The 8686-nt window shown below is 42.0% G+C and overlaps 1 non-coding gene across 1 annotated transcript; it reads right to left on the bottom strand.

Moving 5' to 3' along the window:
• Window positions 1-8553: 8553 nt before the first annotated feature.
• Window positions 8554-8626, bottom strand: TRNAV-UAC. The gene has a single exon. It is a non-coding gene; the product is annotated as a tRNA-Val (tRNA).
• Between the last annotated feature and the right edge of the window lie 60 nt (window positions 8627-8686).

Below are 8686 nucleotides of genomic sequence, written 5' to 3'. Positions count from 1 at the left end.
TACTGCCCCTTTGTCACATCCCTATGACACATCACTATTGCTCATCCATGTTCTTATCCCTATGGAGCATGTCACTCCTGTACATCCTTTCTCACATACCTATGACACATCACTGTTGTTTATCCATGCTCATATCCCTATGGAGCATGTCACTGCTGTACATCTGTTGTCACATCCCTATGACACATCATTGTTGTTCATTCATGTACTAATCCCTACAGAGCATGTCACTGCTGTACATCCAATGTCACATCCCTACGACACATCACTGTTGTTCATCCATGCTTTTATCCCTATGGAGCATGTCACTCCTGTAAGTCCTTTCTCACATACCTACAACACATCACTGTTGTTCATCCTTGCTCTTATCCCTACGGAGCATGTCACTGCTGTACATCCTTTGTCACATCCCTATGACACATCACTGCTGTTCATCCATGCTCTTATCCCTATGGAGCATGTAACTGCTGTACATCCTTTGTCACATCCCTATGACACATCACTGCTGTTCATCCATGCTCTTATCCCTATGGAGCATGTCACTTCTGTACATCCTTTCTCACATATCTACAACACATCACTGTTGTTCATCCATGCTCTTATCCCTATGGAGCATGTCACTGCGGTAAATCCTTTGTTGCATCATTTCGACACATCACTGCTGTTCATCCATGCTCATATCCCTACAGAGCATGTCACTGCTGCGCATCCTTTGTCACAGCCCAATGACACATCACTGTTGTTCATCCATGTTCTAAGGCTAACGGAGCATGTTACTGCCCCTTTGTCACATCCCTATGACACATCACTATTGCTCATCCATGTTCTTATCCCTATGGAGCATGTCACTCCTGTACATCCTTTCTCACATACCTATGACACATCACTGTTGTTTATCCATGCTCATATCCCTATGGAGCATGTCACTGCTGTACATCTGTTGTCACATCCCTATGACACATCATTGTTGTTCATTCATGTACTAATCCCTACAGAGCATGTCACTGCTGTACATCCAATGTCACATCCCTATGACACATCACTGTTGTTCATCCATGCTTTTATCCCTATGGAGCATGTCACTCCTGTAAGTCCTTTCTCACATACCTACAACACATCACTATTGTTCATCCTTGCTCTTATCCCTACGGAGCATGTCACTGCTGTACACCCTTTGTCACATCCCTATGACACATCACTGCTGTTCATCCATGCTCTTATCCCTATGGAGCATGTAACTGCTGTACATCCTTTGTCACATCCCTATGACACATCACTGCTGTTCATCCATGCTCTTATCCCTATGGAGCATGTCACTGCTGTACACCCTTTGTCACATTCCTATGACACATCACTGCTGTTCATCCTTGCTCTTATCCCTACGGAGCATATCACTGCTGTGCATCCTTTGTCACATCCCTATGACACATCACCGCTGTTCATCCATGCTCATATCCCTATGGAGCATGTCACCTATGTACATCCTTTGTTGCATCCCTACGACACATCACTGTTGTTCATCTATGCTCTTATCCCTGTGGAGCATGCATCTGCTGTTCTTCCATCCTCACATTCCTTTGATCCATCACTGCTGCTTGTCTGTGCGTGATCCCTACAGCACATGCTACTGTCATTAAGCCATGCTCACATCCTAACACTAGATGTCATGCTCACATCGTAACACTAGATGTCATTGCTATTTATCCATGCTCACAGCCGTACATCATATGTCACTGCTGTTCATTCATGCTCACATCCCTACAGCACATTCGGCCATGCTCACATCCTAACGTTACATGTAATTGCTATTTATCCATGCTCACAACCATACATCATATGTTACTGCTGTTCATTTATGCCCACATCCCTGTGACACGTCACTCATTTTCATGATCACTGCTGTCCTCTTCATAAGCGTTCTATATGGTTTAATGAGGTGACAAAAACATTCCTCCACATCTTTCCTGGATGCTGAACAGGTCTCAGGCTACATTATGCCTCCTTCCCACAAGACTGACTTTCAGTACCCAGGCCATTTGTTAAATCTAGGAACTGAGATGTCAATGCCAGCTTATACATATAAACTATATTTCTGTGATTTTTTTGAACAGTACCATATTGATATCATGTGGTTTTCTCTTTGCAGCTCCATAACTAAATACTTTGTGTCCATTTTCTCTTTGTAGCTCTTTAATTGAATACCTTGTGTCTTTTACTTAACCTCCCCTTAAACGTTCCCATATGTGATACATTTGAATATGTTTGGTTTTACTATGTTACTTCATGCAGAGCATTTCTAAACAAGTTAATGACTCAGAAGTTGTAAACTCTGAATGAATAAACAAATAACTCAATCTATGATATAAATATATTAGCATAACAATGTGCAACAAAATTCATCAGTTTTATTCAGTATGTTAAATTTTGCAAACCAGAAATAAAGAGGAAGAAGGGTCTTCAGTCCACCTTAAAAGGAAAAGACACATGCTACTTGGCATCTGGTAATAATATTCATTTGCACAGTCGTGTAATTCACATCTCTATAGGTTGCATATTTAACCATTTCTAAATAAACATTAAAACAGAGAGCACACTTTCAAAGTTTTCTGCCTTAATGACAACATCCTGTGCAGTTCTCTTCAAAGAAATATCAATTTAAGCTTGCATCTGTCTTTCAGAAGTCAAAAGGATAATATCAGGATTTCACCGATATAGTTTTATTTCTTGAAAAACTGGCAGTTTTTCATGTCAGTCAGCATTTCATCACAGTAGCACAAAAACATGTCTCATTCAGATGTGCACGACAGGTACAACATTCCTAAATACGATAAATGTTTGTGGCAACTGCAGCTTTCAGGGGGAAAAGAAACTTAAACCAGATTCTACTTAATTATAACTGGTCCCCGAGTGCTACTCCACAGGCACTAAACTGGAGTTGAAGTTATATAAACCAGCATGGGTATCATGTAAACTGATGTAACAGCACTGGCAATCTGTAGTCCGAGTACAATCTGTTTTCAGACTGACAACGCTTATATTCAGTGAAACCCCTGAGTAACTGGTTAAATCTGTGTAAACCTTCATAAATTGGCACGTTTGGACCTCAAGCCAAGTTGACTGTAGAACAGAGTGTGTGTTGTGTCTTTAAGAAGCATTTCAAAGTGAGGGCACATACTTATAAATAGAGAGCACATGCAGGCAGCAGTGCCATTTTGAATGAACAGCCAGACTGTTAACATGTATGACTGCAGTAGTCAGTCTGTTTATAAGTTAATTTAAGTTTAAGTTACTAAGCCTCAATCCTGATGTGTTTGTATATAATAAAGCTGCTTGAACCAAACCCACAACTGTTCATCTGTTTTATCCTGACTGGATAAGCAACACTGACCACCCCCTTCCTTTACTCATTGTCTCTACATTATTCCTCTGTTTAGTCCTCTGGTGGTTTTCTGTGGCCATGTGGTATTACCAGGACATCCCAGTTCTTAAGTACACTTGTGATGTAATGGTCACTGTGAAATCTACTCCTTCATTCATGTAAAAGGTACGCTATGAACAGTTTCACAGTAGCTGGTTGTGTTATATAACCTAACCTGGCTTGAACATTCCACTTTGCTTATCTATGCACACCTAAAATGGCATTTAAGATTTTAAACCAGAGAAAGTTCCATCCACTGCCAACCTCCTGCAAAGGTATAGCCCTAGTAGAAATCTAAGCTCCAAGACAAGTACTTAACCATAAATCAAACAACCGGCAATAGCCATGGAAATCTTCTCCATAAATGTTTCCAGTCACCAATGGAAGGGTAATTGGAAATTCACCTCTGGTCTGGCTCCTATTTATCTGATGGACAGAGACAGTCAATAAAACACCCACTATAAACCAAATATAAATTTGTGAAATTAAGGGTCCTAGTGATCGTTAGCCTAGTATACACCTATGAACCTCCACAATAAAGCAACATAACACTCGATGCACCTTCAAATTTCTGTTAAAAACACATCTTATTAATTGAAAGGTTTTGCAGCTCTTCCTCTCCCACAGGATAAAATTCTCATTGTGAACTTCCATTCTGCCAGTACTAAATATCCTTTACTGTCCTTTATCTATGATGAAAGGGCGGCCACGGTGGTGCAGCGGTTCGCGTTGTCACCTCACAGCAAGAGGTTCTCTGGTTTGATTCTCAGCTGGGGTGCCTTCTGTGCAGAGTCTGTATGTCCTCCCTGTGGTCGCGTGGGTTTCCTCCGGGTGTTCCGGTTTCCTCCCAAAGACATGCTGTAGGTGGATTGGATACTCTAAATTGGCCCTAGGTGTGAGTGCGTGCATGTGTGTGCTTTCTGTGGAAGGTTGGGTGCCGGGCTGGCAACTTCACACTGTAAAACTCCACTGCCAATCATGAGCGGACTGGTGATCTGCTGTGGTGACCCCTAACCAGGAAAAGCTGAAAAAAAGAAGAAGAAGATCCTTTATCTATGATGAAAGTGTTACTATGTATCATGTTATGTCAATTAAACACATAGTGTTACTTTGTATAATCTTCTCTTTCAGCTGTTCTCGTTAGGGGTCTCCACAGCAGATCAGCTGTTTCCATTTCTTCCTGTCCTCTGCATATTGCTCTTTCACACCAACCATCTGCATGTCCTCTCCCACCACATCCATAAACCTTATCTTAGGCCTTCCTCTTTTCCTCTTACCTGGCAGCTCCATCCTCAGCATCCTTTTCCCAATATACCCAGCATCCTTCCTCAGCACATGTCCAAACCAAAGCAATCACACCTCTCTGGCTTTGTCTCCAAACTGTCCAACATGAGCTGACCCTCTAATATACTGATTCCTAATCCTGTCCATCCTTGTCACACCCAGTGCAAATCTTAACTTCTTTAACTTTGCCACTTCCAGCTCTGACTCTTGCTTTTTTGTCAATGCCAATGTCTTCAACCCATATAACATAGCTGGTCTCACTACCCTCTTGTAGACCTTCCCTTTCACTCTTACTGGTACCCGTCTGTCACAAATCACTCCTGACATTCCACCCATTCCACCCTGCCTGTACTCTCTTCTTCACCTCTCTTCCACACTCACCATTACTCTGAACTCTTTATCTCAAGTACTTAAACTCATCCACCTTCGCCAACTCTACTCCCTGCATCCTCACCATTCCTCTATCCTCCTTCTCATTCACACTCACATATTCTGTCTTAGTCCTGCTGACCTTCATTCCTCTCCTCTCTAGAGCATATCTCCACCTCTCCAGGGTCTCCTCAACCTGGTCCCTATTCTCACTACAGATCACAATGTCATCTGCAAACATTATATTCCATGGGGCCTCCTGTCTGATCTTGTCTGTTAACCTGTCCATCACCATTGCAAATAAGAAAGGGCTCAGAGCTGAACCTTGATGTAATCTCACCGCCACCTTAAACGCATCTGTCACTCCCACCACAGACCTCACCACTGTCACACTACCCTCGTACATATCCTGTACCACTCTTACATACTTCTCTGCCACTCCTGACTTCCTCATACAATACCACAACTCCTCTCTAGGCACCCTGTCATATGCTTTCTCCAAGTCCACAAAGACACAATGCAACTCCTTCTGACCTTCTCTATATTTCTCCATCAATACTCTCAAAGCAAACATCGCATCTGTAGTGCTCCTTCCCAGCATGAAACCATACTGCTGATCACTAATCATCACCTCCCTTCTTAACCTATCTTCCACTACTCTTTCCCATAACTTCAAGCTGTGACTGATCAGTTTTATCACTCTGTAGTTACTACAGCTCTGCACATCACCCTTATTCTTAAAAATACCCAGCCACTGGGGATGCATAAGCCAGTACATTTCTTTGTGCCAGTCCCAAGCCTGGATAAATGGGGAGGGTTACGTTAGGAAGGGCATCCGGTATAAAACCTCTGCCAAATAACATATGCGGACAACAATACAGATTTCCATACAGGATCGGTCGACGCCCAGGTTAACAACGACCTCCACCAGTACTGTTAGCCAACAGGGTGCTGGCAGAAATTGGGCTACTGTTGGCCGAAGGAGAAGAAGAGGGGGAAGGCATGCCTGAAAGCAGAAAGAGAGGAGGAAGGTTAGGAGTGTAGTAGTGAGGGTAGGAACTTTGAATGCTGGTATTATGACTGGTATAGGAAGAGAGCTAGCTGATATGATAGAGAGAAGGAAGATTGATATATTGTGTGTGCAAGAGACCAGATGGAAAGGGAGTAAGACCAGGTGTATGGGAGGTGGGTTCAAATTGTTCTATCATGGTGTGAATGGGAGGAGAAATGGGGTAGGGGTTATCCTGAAGGAACAGTATGCCAAGAGTGTTTTGGAGGTGAAAAGAGTGTCAGATAGAGTAATGTTTATGAAGCTGGAAATTGATGGTGTAATGATGAATGTTGTTAGTGCATAAGCTCCGCAAGTTGGGTGTGCAATGGATGAGAAAATGTTACTTTGTATAATACTATACCAATTAAACACATAGTGTTACTATGTATCATGCTATGCCAATTAAACACATCGTGGTACATTGTATCATGCTATGCCAGTTAAACACATAGTGATACTTTGTATCATGCTATGCCAATTCAACATATAGTGTTACATTGTATCATGCTATGCCAATTAAACACATTGTGGTACATTGTATCATGCTATGCCAATTCAACACATAGTGTTACTATTATGCTACTTATGGATGATGGTAAACTCCTTGTCTTCATGTCTCTGTAGTTGTACCAGAGCTTTTTTCTGCTGAAAATGGAGATAATGCCTGGTGGAAGTATCCTGGTAAATAAAAACAAATAAAATAAAATAGAAGAAACAAACAAACAGGAAAGTTTCTGGATGGTAATAGCTCATTTGGACAGAGCTACATATGATGTTCTACTTTGTATGCAGAAAGAAACAATCCCATGTTTTATGGAGGAATTCCAGCTGAGGGTATACTGGCTAACCAGGGTGTAAGGCAAAGTGCCCCCCACAGATGTACTTCTGACAGGATGCCACAGAAGAGGTTAAGGACTTCAAATCCATGAGATGTAAATGGATACTACATAAAGTCTTGACCTTCTGTGTGCTCTCAGTAGCTAAGTGAACCCAAGTCCAGAAGATATGTAGCTCTCTGGTCCATAGTGTCAGTACCTCTAACAATGTGGCATTAGAGTGCCATGCAATAATACAGCATCAACACAGTGCTACAATGCTGTGCATGGCTGCAGCACTGTAATGACATATGCTCAACTGCACTAACATGCACCAGTGCAGAGTATTGGCATATATACCATTGCAGTACTACACTGGCATGCATCAATGTGGCATTGCACAGATGTGAACTAATGCAGCAGTGCCGTGGAATGTGTCAGTGCAGCACTGTGCTAAAAATAAGCCATTGCATTGCTGTGCACCAGTGCAGTATTATAGTGGCATGCACAACTGTATAAACGCAGTGATCCACACTAATACATAACTGCATTGAAACTTAGTAGTATAGCACTGCAGTGCTGTGGAATGCACCAGTCAATGTATCACTGCTGTGAAATGTACCAGTCAATGTAAAACTTCTGTGCAATGCACCAGTCAATGTAACAGTTCTGTGCAATGCACCAGTCAATGTAACACTGCTGTGCAATGCACCAGTCAATGTAACAATGCAGTGGGATGCACCAGTCAATGTATCACTACTGTGCAATGTACCAGTCAATGTAACACTGGTGTGAAATGCACCAGTCAATGTAACAGTGCTGTGGAATGCACCAGTCAGTATACCACTGCTGTGGAAAGTACCAGTCACTGTGCCAGTACTGTGGAATGTACAAATATTTAGGTGGAATGTGGTGCTCATTTTATCTCTTGCATATGTTACTTACCTAAAACATTAACAGTCCCAGGAAAGCTCACTCCCCTCCCCTGGCACTCCATGTCCTTCCAATTAGCTCCACTGTACCAAGACAGAAAACGAGCTGGTACCTCATACACCAGCAACAATAATGACCAAAATGAAGTGTAACATACATGTGTGTGGCTTCCTGCACTTAAATCATAGTTAGTATTTTTCAGTATAACTACTGACTTTTCTTATCAGAATTCTCCAAGGATGCCCATTCTGAGCATTTAACAGGAAAATGAGTTTATTTAAGTAGAAAGAAATATTTACCTCAGAAATGCATATCATTTTTACTAAGTTACATGTGATCATTTTAGTGGCTAGAATTCTTTTCACTGGCTTTGTAAGTGCTGGCAAAATTTCTAGGATCATAGGATCATAGGAGGTTACTAGGTTATTGGCCCTGAGGCCCTTATAAGCCTAGCCAAGAGTTTAGCCCATGTTTAGACAAGTCAGCACGCAAAACCCCTGTCCAGCAGGGACACAGGTGGAATATTATGGGTATATTTTCTGTTTCCTATCCAGTTACAGGATCATAGGAGGTCACTAGGTTATTGGCCCTGAAAAATGTCATCACTGCCAAGTCTAGAACGCAGGACCCTGTGCACTAGAGTCAGAGTAATGTACCACTGCACCAAATCTGCAGTAGAATAATGGCTCTACTGGGAATTGAACCCAGGACCTTCTGTGTGTAAAGCAGATGTAATAACCACTAGACTATAGAACCTGCTAGATTTATCTTCATGTACTTGATAATTCATGAAACCTAACGTACGGCCTTTTACCA

This window comes from Protopterus annectens, chromosome 8.part1, assembly GCF_019279795.1.
Source record: "Protopterus annectens isolate FY-2018-M chromosome 8.part1, PAN1.0, whole genome shotgun sequence".
NCBI classification, from domain to species: Eukaryota; Metazoa; Chordata; order Ceratodontiformes; family Protopteridae; genus Protopterus; species Protopterus annectens.
This window is presented reverse-complemented; position numbering and strand designations above follow the sequence as displayed.